The 16,980-nt window shown below is 47.2% G+C and overlaps 1 protein-coding gene and 1 non-coding gene across 7 annotated transcripts in view; both read right to left on the minus strand.

Moving 5' to 3' along the window:
* The window catches only part of BCL9 (BCL9 transcription coactivator), a 78,887-nt gene that overhangs the window by 50,170 nt on the left and 11,737 nt on the right, over positions 1-16,980 (minus strand). The gene's annotated exons all lie outside the window — the stretch shown is intronic.
* On the minus strand, positions 11,856-11,927 carry TRNAC-ACA. The gene has a single exon. It is a non-coding gene; the product is annotated as a tRNA-Cys (tRNA).

Consider the following 16,980-nt stretch of genomic DNA (forward strand, 5'->3'; position numbering starts at 1 on the left):
CTCTCCGTGGAGGAAAACACTACAGGAGTGGGGACAGGATGCTTTCTCACCTGTTGAAGAAGGACCCAAGGACCTAGCTAAACACCACCCTGCGGAAGGGCTGCTGGCAGACCTGCCCGAACACCCGGATCGCTGAGCCTCTCTCAACCCAGGGGCTTGGCTTCGATGGAAAAGAGGGGCTCTGTCTGCAGCTAACTCTTTGGAGACTGAAAAACGCTTAATCACCTTTGCCTCTGTCTGAAATACACTGCCTAGGGGCAGGGTCCAGGTGGTCCCTCAACTGCAGGGTGGAGCCTCAGGGATGCCTGGTCAGAAAGCACAAAGAGAAGGAGGGAAGGAACAATGGATCTGAGATCAGAAAGCTCAGGCCTCAGACTGGGTGCGCTCGCTTTCCTCCTGTGGAAAATGGGAATAAAAAGAGCAGTCACGTCAGAGTGATACGGACCAAAAAGGAACAGGGTGCCACACCGACTACATGCGGCCAAGGTCATGTAACGGTGACGCCTGCCCCCTGATGAATTGTCTCCAATTGTGCGGGGCCCTGCCTAGGAATGCTTGTGACCCACTGCGTCCTCGGGGACACCTGGGTGGGCTCCGCAGTGCACAGCTGGGGGGGGGTGGGGCACTCAGGCAGTTTCCCTGTGACCATCCATGAGTTGGTCTTTGCCCCTAGATTGCTCCTGGCACCTCATCTGGCAGGATGGCTCGAGAGCTTTACGCCTAAGCGGCAGGTGACACACATAAGACATTCCTGGCCTCCGTCTCTTACTCTGCTGGAGATGGGTTTATATGGATGAAGCCCTATGGCAGCTGAGTCCTGCCTTATTTTCTGCTGGTCATAGGATTGGTTCCTTACCATCTGAAGAGCATCGGCAGCCCTGGCAAGTGAGGGACTCAGGGAACGGCCCTTGGTCACAGGGAACCCCAGTTTGACATATTAGAACACAGTTTTAAAGAATCCGGAGAGGGAGCAGGAATTGGCACAGCCCTTAAAACATAACAGGTGATGAATTTAAGAGGACTAAAAATAAAGAACTGTATTAATGAGTAAATGAATATTTTGGCAAAATGAAGAAACTTTTTATAAGAGGAATCATGGTTCTCATTCTGCCTTTTGGGTGAACACAGAGGTTCACTGTATCATTTTTGCTTCCTGAACAGAGCTGTGATAACTCAGCTTCCTGTGTTATCTAGGGCCGGCCAGACCGAGGGCCAAGGGCCTCTGTGGCCAGGGTGCTGAGGAAAATATTGTGAATCCCCAAATCACAGCCTAGCAGGTCTGAGGGAGAATTTGGGGAGCCAACCAACCCCTTCAATTTGACAGATAAGAAAATTGTGGCCCAGAAAGTCTGCGTGATGTGCCCAAGGCCAAAGAACTGCACGCCCTCTGAAGACGGCATGTTGGGGTACTTGCCTGAGAAAACATACCAGTGTTCCTCGTCTGAGGCAAGGGAAAAACAAAAATGTTCTACATTTGCTGCTACAGAGGGAAAAAAATATCAATGAAGTTGCCAAAAAACAAGACCTCCCATTTAAAGGCATGGGAGAAAAGGCCCGGTGAACATGGGACTCTGAACAACCCAAGACTGGCTCCTGCAAGCCACAGCGGTACCGGCAAGTCGCCTGAGGCAGAGGTGTCAGCGAGTCCGTGTCCTGTCCCTTCTGTCACCCCACTTGGCCAGGATAAGCCCCAAAGGGGGCTGATTTCTTCAGGATGATGTGCACCCATCCGTTCCCGTGTAAGGAGTATGCCCGTCCCTGAAAATACCACCCACTCTTACTTCTGTTAGAAGAACATGGTCACACACGTCGGGGCGGGCGGACTAGAGTCTCCCTAGTAAGGGCCTCACCACGAGGCCCCACTTCACGACGGGTCATCCTAAAAAGGCCCCAGCGCCCGTCCTCCCTGGGGGGACGGAAGTGGTTCTTCTCTGCGGTTGGGGGTCTGATTCACATTCCTCTGCATTCAAGCTTCTGCTCATTCATTTATTAACTTGTCCAACTGGCATTTGTTGGGTTTCTATTCTGAGCCACAAACTTCAGTGAAGGAGCAACTACCCTCACCTCTGCACCCCTGAAAACTAGATTCTCTATCGCTCTTCTCATCTGTGACGTGTTTTCCTCTCTTGGAGGGTGAAGAGGAGCAAATTCACAGCTGCTTGGTTTAAAGCCTCTGATCTTCATCGGGCAAAGGCCACGTGCCATCCAACTGGAGCCACAGCGAAGGAGGAGGCTGGCAGGCAGGTCAGAGAGCAGCAAGGTGGACCAGAGGGAGAGGGAGGGGTCCATAAGCTTCTGGACAGTAAAGCAAATGTCAGTGATGAAAAGGTTTTACCATTCATTCGTTCAACAAACATGCGTTGAGCATCTACCAGGTGCCAGGCACTATACTTGGGGCAGGGTTACAGATTAAATAAAGGAACCACCTTATTCTCAAGGATCTCAAGGTGTAGAGGAGGAAACATGAACACACACACAAATATGATGAAATAAGTCCTACAAGAAGTACGTGAACAGTGCTAGATGGAGAAAGAAAGCGCTGCGTTTGGAGACATTTCTAGGTGGAGTCCATAGGTCCCCCTGACTGGATGCAGAAGGAAAGGAAAAGAATGCGAGGAGTTCAAAGTTTCTCGCTTAGGGGGCCGGATGAGAAGCGGGACTATTTAACCAGGAAAGGGAGTACAGGAAGAGAGTCAGGCTTTTCAGATGAAAGTGAATGAGTTTTGTTTTGCTCGCAGTGTCCACTGATGGTTGTAAATGTGTCCGGGATTCAGGACAGCAATCAGTCAAAAGTGTTGCTTTGGGGGTGGGGGGAGGGGTGGTCCAAAGGGACAGGATGAGGAAGAGGAGCAAAAGGCCGAGCATAAACACACAAGAATTTGCAAACATGATCCCTGCCCCCAAGAAGGTGATAATGCAAAGCTCCCACCTGCCCCACTTTGTAGAAATTGCTTTCATTCAGGCCACAGATGGCTTCCAGTGGTCAACTGGGAAAGGCACTTTCCAGCCTCCACCCCGCCTGACTTGCAGGATTCGCACTGTGGGATGCCACCTCTCTCATTCTTCTCTCACCTCCCGCTCTTTCCCAGCTCTCCTCTACTTGTCACGAAGCATCAGGGGTCCCCAGACTTCCATTCTAAAACTTCTCTTTTCACTCAGCGTGCTCTTCCAGGGTGATTTCCCCTAGTTTCAAGTGCCACTTGCAAACAGGTGGTTCTCAAACCAGTGTCTCTAGCCCAGACATCCTGTTGAACACAATAGTCGATGTACAGAAAGTCCGTAATGAACATTTATCTGTTGACACTAACTGAGCGCTAGCCAGGAGTTTTCCAACCACAAGCTCCAGTAGGACATCAGAATGTCGCACAGAGTCTTCAGATTCAGTGTAAACAGAACCAATCTTCTCCTGTGGCTGATCCTCCTTTTTTAACCCCTATTCTGTTTTTCATTCAGAAAATGGCACCTTTAACACCCAGGTGCCTAGACCGGAGGCCAGACTCTGCTGTCTCACAACCACGTGGTCTTTCAAAGTCTACCTCCAAAAGGTTTCAAACACACCCCTTCCTCCTCATTCTCACTGCCAGCGACTCTGCCCACCCCTCTCCTGTTTCACTGTGACAGCGCTGTTTAATATCTGACTCTGGTCCTGCCCTCTTCCCAAGTTCTGTCAGAATGATCTCACAGGGTGAAGTGGGACAGATCCTTCCTCTCCTGGCCCCTTGCTCATTTCCTTCTACTCTCGCCAAAAAAGAATCCTTTTCAAGAAAATAACTATTTACTAAGAAGGCTTGGTTCTTGAATGGCTCTATGCCCTTGCACGTTCTGTTCCCTCTTACTGGGTGTCCTTCTCCCATTGCGTCCCTCCCCCTTTGCTCCCCAGAGCCCTCCCCCAGCTGTGAAGCTCGGTCTAAGCGTCCCCTCCTTCCCCTGCCTCCCCCGGCTCTTTGGTGCCCACCTTCCCTCCTCCAGGTTCCTGTGTATAATTTTTGCAGCCTTACGTTGGACTGTTTCTTCATCCTTACACAACACAGTATGTTCCCTGAAGGGAAGGCATTTATCTTACGATTCCTAGGGGTCCCTAGCACCTGGGACAGAGGTAGGTCCTCAGGGAATGACTGCATAAATGAATGAATGAATGAGAATGATGGGAGAAACAGGCCCGACGTGCAAACAAGCCGTGGGGAGAGGTAAGCATGGATACAATGACACACACGTAAGGAAAGCCCCCTTCTCTTGCAAAACCTCTGCTCTGGGCCTGGATAGAAGATGTCCTCCAGTCTGACTATTTCACTACCTATGTCTTTTAGGAAGACCCGTGGGAAAGAAGGAAGCAGGTAAGAGAAGTTGCTAAGAGTCCTCTTGAAGTTGCCCTCTTGTTTCATCTGAGCCCTTCCTCTAGTTGAAAAAAAAGTGAAAGGTTCCCCTCAGACAGGTGTATAGAAATCACAAAGTACTAATTTTTGTTCTGTTTGGATCCAAGTGAAATAACAAAGAAACTGGTTGATTTTTGCCTTTTTTTCCTGGCAACCTGTCTGGTTGAGCATTGCCCAGGTATGACATTTACTGAGAGAAGGGATTTAAGCATTCAGTGAGATGTTGGACCAAATGGAATTTTGTGATTCCACAAAGTCCAGGTTTCTAGGTTGTATCAGGGAACAAGGTATCTGTTACCAAGAATTTGCTCTGTTGGGCTTTAAAGCCTCGACAGGCTGTGCAACATAACTTTTACGAGATAATTTGACCACAGTTTTGCCCTAAAGCACTTACATCCTTAAACAGATCCTCACTGGGAGAAGTAACAGAACTAGAACCTTCTTGCGATGGGCTTCGATGTCTAAAAAGATAAGACACTGGCTACAGAGGTCAGGGGGACTGTTCACACACCTAAAGCTTGATATACAAGGCCTTCCAAAAGGGGACCGCCAGCTCTGTGGAGGAGAGTGGGTGCGCTCTGCTAGTGTCTGTGTGCAGGTGAGTTACAGAGCAGTATGCGTGCAGTTTGAAAGTGTGATTATTAGAGCTGAGATGAAACAGAAAATTTGAAATAGATAGCCAGCAGCCGAGCAGTCAGACCTGCTGGGTCACCAGATAAGGGGCCCTCTGCATTAGAAGGAAGGAGACATTGGTTTCTGTGATTGGGGTGGGGGTGGGGGTGGGGGTCCCAGGACAAGGACGGATTTAGGCTTCGTTATGCAGGAACACTACTTGCTTTCACTTCTTATAGTCTCATTATTTCCTCACATGTTTTCCTTCAACAAAGTTAGGCATTATTCCCCCGGGGGTGTCAGTTACAAGCCAAGTTTGATGCTTTAAAAAGTATATCAATTTTTGTACCACTAATTGTTGAACATAGCTGGTTTTTAAAATAAAATATTTTTTCCTTGCATTTACTGGACTCAAAAATAAATGAAGGGGTTTCATTTTGTTTTCTAGATTTCCCTTAGGCATATACCTAGTGTGTGTGAGATGTCCACTCAGTTAGAATATTTTGGAAATGAGTTATCTATGATGGTGAAACGCAGGTCAGAGGAGAATTCTCTTCCTCAACTTCCTGATGATCCTGCTGTTATCAGGGTCTCATGTTAAGGAGAGTTCTAAAATCCTGGTTTCCTGGCTTCTGTGCAGTCCGTGAATTCACTCTTACAAGAAATCATCATCAAAGCCAAGGGCTTGTAAGAGCCGCCTGTTGGAGATGCGTGTGTTTGCGCGTGTGTGGAGAGAGGATTGGGAAGGGGGTGCTTTTCGTAGAAAACAAGAGAGGAAGAAAAGGATACAGCATTACTTCATGAAGTCAAATACGACTGCAGAGACAATGTGAGCATCGGAGCGCGACTCCCTCCCCATGTTGGGAAAGGTTCTCGTCCCTCTCTGAACCACTCAGACTCTATTTCCCACAAGGCCCAATTCAACTTTTTCCCTAGCTTCCATACACTATCAGTGAATAAAACATGCCTGATGCAATAACGTCACACACCCAGAATCCTTCTATGATCAGCTTCCACTTAGCGTCCCTGCTGCGCCTTCCCTCCCCAGTGGGGTATCGGACACAGAAGGAAACCCTCACGTTGGGCCTAAACCTATAAAGAAAAAAGACAATGACGCTCTAACCTCTCGTTCACGGGCCCTCCTCCAAGGTCCTGCACCGAAGTCATTGTGAATATCCTTTTCTTCAGGAGTGTCCTCCAAACTGAATACGCTTCAGGCTCCCCCAAACCTGGACCCGCCTCTGCCTGCAGGTATATTTTGTTCTCAGGTACCCAGCTAACCCCTTTCCCAATAAGGCCCCAAAGGCCATTTCACCTGACGAACGACCCCCACAGGTGCTTAGTCCACACGCTTACACTCCACACACACAGCACGGATTTTCTGGCACACTTCCTACTTCAAATGTGCCCTGTTGTCTCTAGAAACGCTTTTATACCAACTAGATCCTTTGTCTTGATAAGTTTGCAAAGTACACTCTTCTCTCACACCTTTACAGTTAAATTGTTCCTACCCTGGACCCAGACTTGTAGGCTGTCAGTGAAGGTTAATCAAAGAGATGAGAACACATCAGGAATGAACACAACGTCGTAAAGCAACTACACTTCAGTTTTTAAAAAGGGATAAGAGTTTAAAAAAACAAAAAGCAAAAAACAAAACCTCGGGGATTGCAAGTGTTTTATGCCGTGATCAAGGGAAGGGCCGGCAGCTGGTAAGAGGGTCGGGGTGGACGCGGGCAGAGCCAGAGGGAAGGGCGTTCACCTTCTCCTGGGCACCTACTGCACACCACAGGCTGTTTAGCACTTTAATCCACATTGCATATAACCCTGGGGAACCACAATCCCCACTCTACATTCCCGAGCAGTTTGCTTAAAGATCCAATATTTCATGATTTAAATGTGTGTAAAGAGGAAGTGAGGCCAATCTCAGGGAATTTAAACTGATCTGGGGAATTTATTCAAATTCTCAATCACCAAATACGAATACTCTGTTCTCAAGGCAGCCGGCCTTCTAGGGCCCTGGGCACTTAGCGAAGGCAGCTGTGGACCGGAGAGCGGCCCAGCTTCCAGCGTGCCTCCGCTGGGACGGAGCGAGAGCCCGCCGGCAGCACTGGCCAGGCGGGAGAAGGATGCTGAGGGACACCACCAAGCGGCGGGTGAATTCCGTCTCGGGCGTATTTCCTTCTGAGACGCATGGTATTAGCAGCCCTGCAAGAGGAACACAAGCCTACTCTTCACTCAGGTGGCCACAGGGACACTGTGAGCAGAGCAGTGGCGCCCCACGGAAGGGCTGCAGAGCTCGAGCAAGGGACTGATTGTACTTCCTCGGGCTTCAATTTTCCATTGCGTAACATTAGGAAGTTGGAGGAGATGGTGGCTAACATTCTTTTGATTCTTGATATTCTGTCATTATAGCTGTTGGGTCTGTACAGGTACGTTGGGTCTCAATTTCCTCATCTGGAGAACAACTAGCTTGGTTTTATCAAGGCTATCGCGCCATGAGAAAGGATGGGGAAATGGAAATCAAGAAAATCAACAACAGTGCTGTCCAACAGAACTTCTGCAAAGATGGACACGTCCTCTCTGCACTGCAAGATTTGGTGGCCCTTCGCTACACGTGGCTGTTGAGTTCTTGAAATGAGGCTAGTGTGTGACTGAAGAACTGAATTCAGTTTTATTAAATTAAATGTAAATGGCCACATGTGGATACTGGCTACCATATTAGGTAGGGAAGGGGTCAACTTTATTTAAGCCAGAACCTTAAGTATAAAGATAAAAGAAAAACATACAAATTCTATTTACAAACCAGAAATAGACTCGTGGACATAGGAAACACACTATGGTTACTGGGGGGGGGGGGAAGCGGGGGTGAGATAGATTAGGAGTTTGGGATTAATAGACACACATTATTATGTATAAAATAGATAACCAACAAGGACCTGCTGTATAGCACAGGGAACTATGTTCACTTTCTTGTAATGAGCTGTAATGGAAAATAATCTGCAAAAAGATACATGTATATATGTATGTATGTGTATAATTGAATCGCTTTGCTGTATGCATGAAACTAACATTGTAAATCAACTACACTTCAGTAAAAACTAAGAATAAAAAAGTATAAAGATAAAAAAAGAATGAGGGAGTGGTTTGAGAACTGTTTCAATAGAATAAAGGAAGGCACGGGTTTAATTTAGGCAACTTACAAACAGAGCACGATGACTGTCTTAGACCTTCTACAAAGAAGGACGGACTCTCATTCCGGAAGGACAGCAACACTGGCACCTTACAATTGCACATGACTTCATGCTCTCTCTCCAAAGCTCTTTCATGGCCATAATCTGCTCCTCACAACCACCCCATGATGCAGAAGACAAGTGATATCTCACTTTGCAGATGAGGAACTGGAGATCCGCCTGCTTGCCCACAGTCACAGACTGCAAACAATGATGACGTGGTAACTTACGTCGATCACTTCAGACTTCATTTCTCCAGTTCCCTGTACGGACAGTACAACCTCCAATCCTTCCTCTTGCCTAACTCCTTGTGGAATTGCTCACAAATTATATACAGTCCTCCTAGGTCTGACAGCAGACAGACAGGGAAAAGCAGGGGACCCAATGCTCCACCAACTAGACCATCAGACACTGAAAGAATCAAGAGTTAGTTGTGTCTCTCGTGAGAAAATGAAAGGCAGGAACAGCTAAGTCCCACTGTGCACCAGGTGTTTTGCGGACTGCACTTGGCAGAACGCATTCTGTGAGAACTGCTTTCTCAGCAGCGTTTCATTGTCACGACAGAGACACTGGTGAGAGACCCCACGCCTACTGAGTGGCACAGCCGGGACTCTGTTCTACTCCTCCTGGCTGTTCCCAAAGAGCGCATTCACGTCAGAGGAAGAGGAGGGTTCCCACCTCCTCCCCACCCGCCCACAAAGTCCAGGTCCACGCGCCTCACCACAGAGCAGGCTGCCGAGTGGTTAAGCGTGCAGGTTTCAGGATCTCTCAGACTGAATTTGAACTTCAGACCGAACGTTGTTCAAGGGATTTAATGTTTTGGAGTCGCAGTTTCCTCAACTGCAAAACTGGGGAATCTTTTTACCTACTTTATACGGTTTGGAGGTGGATTAAATGAGATAATGTGTGAAACACTGAGGACAGTACCTGCACAAGTGCCTAGTGAAGGCAAGTTATTAATATTTTGCACTATTATGAAGGTGCTGCAGACTCTGTGGGTAATTCTAAAACAGGAATTCCAAAACTATCTCAAAGTAGCATTTTTGCTCAAGTCTACCAAGTAGACAATCTCTGGAGGACGAAAGACACTTGTACACTGTAGGTTACGTTGGAGATCCGTTAGTATCCGTGATGGAGGCAGAAACATTAAAGCGAGGCCTTTGCTCAAAAAGACCCAGGAGCTGTAAGGCAGACGTCAAACCTGGCCCTCTCTCAGCTCCAGTCCCACATCTCTAAGTGTTTGTCGCCCACCTCTACCTGAATGTGACACCTGCATAAAAAGCCAACATTCTCCAAAGAGAATCCATTCACCCATTCATTCATGCATTCATTCATAAACTCCTGTGTGCTGGGCTTGGTTCCAATAATTGGAACACCGTTATGAACTAGACACAGTCTTGGAGCTTACTTTTGTTAGAGGGACACGGATACAAAGTAAGCAAATAAATAAGATCATTTCAGACGATGGTTAAGTGCCATGAAGAATAGAAAGCAGGACGAGGGGCTAAAGAGCAGCTGCAGGCGAAGGGCGCGGTAGCTGATTGGTTAGGGAAGGCCTCTCTGAGGAGACGACATTGAAGATGAGACCTGACTGACAAGAAGAGCCAGATATTTAGGGGCAGAGTGTTCTGGGCAGAAGGTACAGCAGATCCAAGGGCCCTGAGGCAGGAATAAAGTTGGGGCGTTCGAGGGACTGAACGAAGGCCAGTATGGCTCAAGCTGAGACCCTGGAGAGTGCTAAGAGATGAGGTTAGAGTGAATCAGGGGTCAGGTCGTGGAGAGCTTATGCTAGGCCATGGTGAGGAGTCTGGATTTTATTCTAAATGTAGTGGAAGGCCATTTGGATATTATTAAGCAGTGGCACAATGGGATCTGATTTGTCTTTTAAAAGGATTACTCTTAATCCTGCCATCCCCTCGCCCAAACACAGAAATGTAAGTACACAGGTGGATGCACCCAGTTTCTCTTAAGAGCATCATTTTGCCAGTTACCTGTCCTGGGTGAATCTCTCCCCACCCCCGTTTAATCTGTTGCCAAATCCTATCAAGTCAGCCCCTCCTTTGCATTGCCACCGCCGTCCCCCTAACTCAAGTCCTCACCACTTCTCACCAGAAGTGTTTGAGTGGCTCTCGAACTGCTCTTCCAGCCCTCGTCTGATCCTTCCACCCCGCATACCACTGATAAATCTTCCAAAAGTAAAGGTCTGTTTAGGTCACTCTTCTGCTCAGGAACTTTCACTGGCTCCCCATTGCCCAAGAAATTAATTGTAATTCTCTCAGTTTTTTGGGTCCCCCACCAGGTGTCCCAAGCTGCTCTTCTCCCCATACTTCCTACATTCTTCCTATGCTTTGGCCAAACTGGTTTATTTGCTCTTCTCAGCACACGCCTTGCTTTCAGTTATGCTGTTTCCTGGGTCTGAATTGATGCGTCCTCCAATTACATCTGTGAGATGCCTTATCCTGTTCAATCCCTGGAGTCAAATGATACCATCCACATGATGCTTTCTTTGCTCTCTTTGACTAGATGTGAACCTCCCACAGGATTTGGTCCGAATCTTTTTAAAGCAGTTATTTAATGGTTCTTTGTATTATCGTTATCTGTGTACACGTCTTACTCCTCTACTAAATTATGAGCTCCTTGAGGACGGTGACTGAACCTTATTCATTTTTCATGCTTGTTTGTCAGCAGCAGAGAACACAGTGTCCAGGAGGTGCTCGATAAATATTTGTTGAATGAATGAATGAATGAACAAGTGAACAAGTAGACAATTCGACAGAAAATTCATCTTTAGGCGGCATTGCTCAGTAAGATGATTTTAGAAAATTATGAATAATCATAAGAGGGAATAAGAAGGACCAAGCCCTTTAATCTCCACCATGGCATTAAGGGCTCCCGGGAAACACAGATAAGCATGGAAATAGGTTTCCATTGTTTCACATGGAGAGGCTGTGAGAGAAGGCCACTCGGGAACTGCTGGAACCTGCGCACTGTGTTGGCGGTGCCCTAGGACGCGGCTTCCATGTCTGTGGCTCCCACTACCCACAGTCCTTCAATTCCCAAGGCAGGTCTACGGGAAATAATGTTGGACCATTTCCCTTAGCAATTAATTTTGAGTGGAGCAGTTCCTTTTTAGAAAAAAAAGATAAAAGTTTCAGTGAATTCCCTAATTCTTCGTTGTACTATGTTGGCATTCCACAAAGACTGAATTAGCGTGCTGGGGTTTGCCTCAGTCAGTCGTGTTGGTGAGTTCATTTATCTTCTGTGACTTTGCTTTGGAAGAAGGGTGCTGAATGAACTTCCTCGTGGAGCAAAGGCTTCTATTTCGGTAGGAAATGGATACAACTGTGGCTTAGGAAGCCACAAGGCAAACTTCCCTCCTTCACCGTCTTTGCTTCGTGCCCTGACCTTGACTCTGTGAAGGAGGATAACGAGATGCCGCCGTTGCTGTCTGAATTATGCATATTGTTAGTACATTGTTCAGTTGCAAACCTTCTGTAATTAATTATGTCTGAGACCCATGAAGCCCCCGTGAACTCATGGTGCCTTGTTTGTATTACTTCTTATTTATTTTTATTTTATTTATTTTATTTTAAATAAAATTTTGTTTGGGGGGAGGTAATTGGGTTTGTTTATTTTTTGATGGAGGCACTGGGGATTGAACCCAGGACTTCGTGCATTGTAGGCATGCACTCTACCACTGAGCTATACCCTCCCCTCTTGTTACTACATAATATTTAAAAAGACTCCTCCTGGAAGATTAAGGAATCCTCCAAAGCTCAGTCCCGCAGTGAAAGAGAAATGTGGCAGTCAGCGCCCCCTCAGAGTACGGCTCGCCGCGCCCCAGACCACAGCCCCTTAGGAGTCCCATCGGGGCCAACACACCTTCCTGCCTACCACCCAGCTGGAAGCCAGTCACGGTTTGAGTAGTGGAGGGTATTTTATATATTTTTTTAATTTACATTTTTATATTTACATATATTTTATATTTATAACATTTGTTTATATTACAATTGTAACTTATTTTGAGTATGAAGTCCTCATAGCTTGTGCTGAGGAAGGGAGAGAAAGGCTAACTCTGGTTTCTAGAGAGAGAGTGTGTGTGCGTGTGTGTGTGTGTGTGACTTTGCTACCAAGAGTTTAGGTAACTAGCTTTTGCCAGCTTCTTTAAATTTCTGTTTTCTCTGGGCCTAGGTCCTGGCCTTCAGGATCAACTGCTGTTGCATTGCCCAGAGGATCCAGGAAAGAGAGGTCAACAGGAAGGAAAGGGCGGGAGTCCTACCCTTGGAGAGGACTGAGGATCCACTCTCTGGCCAGAGACGCTCTCTTGTCTCTCCTCCGGGGGAAGGAGGAAGACAGGGCATTTCTACAGTGACATTTGGCTCCTTGAGGTCAGAAGTGCTCTCCTGTAGTTCAGGAAAATGAGATAAAATACATTTTCTGGATTTCAGCAAAGTAATTTGCAGTGGGTGGAGCCACGGCAGAGAAGGGATGTGAAAACATGGGTGCAAATCCTGGTTCTGCTTCTAATAAACAGGTAATCCTGGGCAGCTGCTGTCTCAGGCTCAGTCTGCCTAACTATAAACCAGGAACAATAGTGTCTGCTACACGGAGGTTTTGCCCAGGTTAAACGGGAGGGCATATGGAAAGCCCCTGGTACGGTCGTAGACAAGACAGAGGAATGCAGGGCATGACAGAAGAGTTCGGTGGGCTGAGAACTGAACAACTAAAAGATTTCCTATGACCTCCCAAAGGGCTCTGTCTTTGGCCCTGTCCTGCTCAAACTGTAGAGCAATGATTTTGTTAGAGCTATAGAAAACCACTTTTTAAAAAAATCTCACTTGTGGATGTTACAAAATTGAGAGAGATGAGTGTCAAACGCCAAAAAAAAAAAAAAAAAAAAAAATCCAACAAAAGAAAACAAAAACCCAAAGTGAAAAAACTTCAGAATTTCAACTCTAACAAGGTGAATTTTGAAGTCCAGTTTGCCTACATAGCGGGTGTTTTAAAAAAAAAAAAAGAGGAGGAGGAGGGGAGGGAGAGGAGGGGGAGGAGGGGGAGGGGAGGAGAAGGAGGAGAAGAAGAAGAAGAGAAGAAGGAGAAGAAGGAGAAGGAGGAGAAGGAGAAGGAAGAAGAAGAAGAAGGAGGAGGAGGAGGAGGAGGAGAAGGGGAAGAGGAAAGAAGAAGAGTAGGAGAAAAGAGGAGGCGAGAAGGAGAGGAGAGGAAAGAAGGAGAAGGAGTCTACCCTCTGTGATGCGGTGCTGGAGGTATCAGATGTACCCACAGGTTGTACCAAGAGAAGTGTGGTACCTGAAACAAGGGAGGTGACGGTTCTCTACACCACATGGAACAAAATGATCAGTTCTGAATACTCCTCTTTAAAAGACACTTCAGTATAGTGGCCAGACAAAGAGGTTTCCATACCATGTCCTATAAGGAACTCAGAATGTTCAACTCAGAGAAGAGAGTCTTGGAAGGACCCACCTAGTTGTTTTCAAGTGTGGGAAGGGCCGCAAGGTGCGCAGCGAGGCCAGCTCTACACGTCTCCACACACAGAACCAGGACCAGTGACGAAGAAAAGCTCACAAAAGGTGCACCACGCTGCCCAAGGGGCCCCAGGGCTCCTGGGGGGGCGGGTGTGGTGGTGCTGGTGTTGTCGGAGTTCAAGCACCAGACAGAGATGGGAACAGAGGAACTCAGGCTGTCCCTCTACTCTTAGAAATCCATGCTCTCGTTGACGTCACTGTCGTTCACAGTTTTCCCCCCTTTGGAAATGTTTTTGGGCGGTAAGTCCAAAGGTAAGTGCTTTTAATAGGATGCAATGTTTGTATTATGTATTTTCTAACCACTCTGAGTCCTGGGCCAACACTGATTTCAATCAGCAGCAATCATGAAAAGAGCTTTTACTATGGAAAGAGCACGGGATTTGGAGATGGACTAATTTGGGTCAAACTCCAGCTCTGACACTCACCTGCTATTCGACTTCAGGCACATTGTTTGACTTCTCTGAGCCTCACTTTCTCCATCCAACAATGCGACTACTTAATTTAAGGGTTTGGGGGAGGATTAAGTGAGACACCATAGCTCAGTGATTCTAAGATGCATATTTTTCACATTTTAATAGCTCTGAAATAAAGATGTATTTTCACACTGACGGTGTGCCGTGGTTAACTGGGAGTGGTTTGTTTTTTTTTCTTTCATAGCAGCACATAAAGTGAGATGGCTGTTACAAAAATCAATTGCAACTTATATGCAAAGGAGTATGCTAACATATACTGAACACAGCATAATGACTGGTACACAGTGAGTGCCCAATACAGTGTTAATTCCATTCTTTTCCAGACAACTGTTTCATAACCTCTTGAGGAACAGGAAGGTCCTCAAGAATTAATTATTGAAAGTGGCCCACAGACTCTTAATATGGAAAATTAATGAGAAGGTTCACACCAGGTCTTATCCTATCGAGGTTATTTCTATTCTGTGCGTGCACACACACACACACACAATATATAAAATTCCTTCTCGTTCCACTTCCTTGTCATATAAACTTTCTGTAATTTTCCAACTGTGCTTGCTCAGTTTATTTTGGTTCAATCATTTATTGAGCACAAAGCTAAATGTTTTTACCAGCTTTATCTTAGGAAAGAAGACATCCCTGCCATTACCAACCATCTACCCCCACTTCCCAAGCCAATCACCGACCACAGAATGTCTCTGTCAAGTTTAATATCCCTCAGACCTGACTTCTTTCCTCTTCTGGTGCTCAACTCCAGATGCCTTACTTTGTCAAAAGACGCATATCATAAATGCAATGCTGCAAGGACGTATCAGTCAGGGAGAATTTTTCCTCACCCGGCTGGTCCTGAACGTAATCATCAGAGAGGTTTTTGTAGTCAAACACTGTGGTTGTAAGTGTGGATTTTTCCTCACAGAAGAACCCTACCTGGTCCTTCGTAAGATGCTATCACGTGTACTAGCTTGCTGTTTTTGTGTTAGTGAGTTACCCCGGTGAATTACCTACTACACAAAATTCACTTCTTTATGTTTAACTGCTTAATGGTGTCTCTTATCTCATCTTAAGGCGATGTGAGGAGTTCGTTTGCTGTCTGTTGCTCTCTGATCCAGCTTCTGGGCAGTGGACTGTTGCTGAGGACCCTCACCAGGAGACATGCAGTGGCAAAGCTGAGCTTTGTCTTTGGTGGTACAGTCAGTTAGCTGGTTAGTCAGCGTTTCTCGAGGGCCCACTGTATATCCATCACTGTGCTGGGTTCCGGAATACAAGCTAGACCTTCAAGGTATTTATCTTCTAGACCAGACACAGAGCAGGAGCCGTACTGAGCAGGAGCTCTTAAGTGGCTGGCACTGAACCGACTGACCTGCGGCCTGCATTTCCTCTGCACATGTAAAGACACAGGGCCCATGACGTGCTGAGTGACTGCAGTCCCGGGAGGCCGCTCCAGGGCGCCTGCACCCTGCGACTCCCGACCCCGGAGCTGTCTGCCCACCACAAGCCAGTGTGTTGCTTCCCAAAGCTGCTCATGCTAGTTCTTCCTATTGTTGTAATTACACAAGTGAATTAAAGTTACTTAAAGTAATGAAATACGAGTGCAAAAGAGACAAGTTGTTTCTATACGATCTCAGCTGAACGTGTGGGAAAGGCATGTTAAAAGGGAGATACTAAAAAATATAGTGGCAACTTAGGTGTGGGAGAGCCAACGGTAAAACATCATTAAATCTGGGGGAAAAAATCTGATTGCCTCACAAAATGTCTTTAAGATCTCACTCCACTTTAAAGAAACCGAGAGGAGATGATTGCGAACGCCTCGGAGGGGCGGCTTGCGCCAGGAACAGGGCGGCAGAGCGCTAACGCGAGGCCCTACACTCAAAGGGCGAGACCCCGGCCCCACAGCAACAACTCGAGGAATGTTTTAAGTTGAAATAACGGCTTAAAGAATGATTCTATCATTGTGTATGATTCTTGCTTTAACTCACTTGTTCAGCTAAATCAACTATTAACCGAACAGGGTATAAGGGTCTACCGCTGTTAACACGGCAATATGCTAAGAGCTGCAGTTCCGGGCGCGAAGGCAGGCGGGGTGACTTCGCTCAGGGCAGGCGGGGGCCCTGGCCGGGCTCTGGCGGAGGTGGGGGCCGAGGGACAGAACTCCGGGGAAGAGCTCGGTACTGTCGTGTGAGTCAGTTGTCCAGACTTTTAAAATCAACCCAGAGGCAGGACAGTGTTGGCTTCACTCTTTATTCCGCCACCACTGTGTGTCCCCAGCACGCTGTCCAGCCTCAGCGTCTGCAGCCGGGAGGGGAGGAGGTTGCAGCACACGCCTCAGAGGGCCACGGAGGGAACTGCAGGGACGACCTTTAGACAGTCCTGCGTTAGTGAAAGCATATGCCAAATCACTGCAAGGCCTTCTGGGAGCTAGAGAGGAGGTGTGCTGCAGATGGTGCTGGGATGAAGGAAATGTCGCTTTACGGCTCCTAAAGTCTCCTGCCATGAGCAGAAGCAGCAGAAGCTTCAAGACAAGGGACGGAGCGGTGTAAGGCCCCAGCGCTGGGGGCCACGTCTGCTCTCGAGATGGGCAAGTCAAGGGGGGCAGCGGGCACCCGACAGCCAGCTCTCAAACTCACACATCACAGCTCACCAGCCAATTCCCATGAGCTCACTTAGTTCTCCCAACAAGCCGCTAATTCTACAGATCCCTCATTTCACAGACGAGGGGACTGAGTCTCTAGAAGCTAAGCTTATCACTCAAGGT

The sequence above is a fragment of the Camelus ferus genome, chromosome 21 (assembly GCF_009834535.1).
Source record: "Camelus ferus isolate YT-003-E chromosome 21, BCGSAC_Cfer_1.0, whole genome shotgun sequence".
NCBI classification, from domain to species: Eukaryota; Metazoa; Chordata; class Mammalia; order Artiodactyla; family Camelidae; genus Camelus; species Camelus ferus.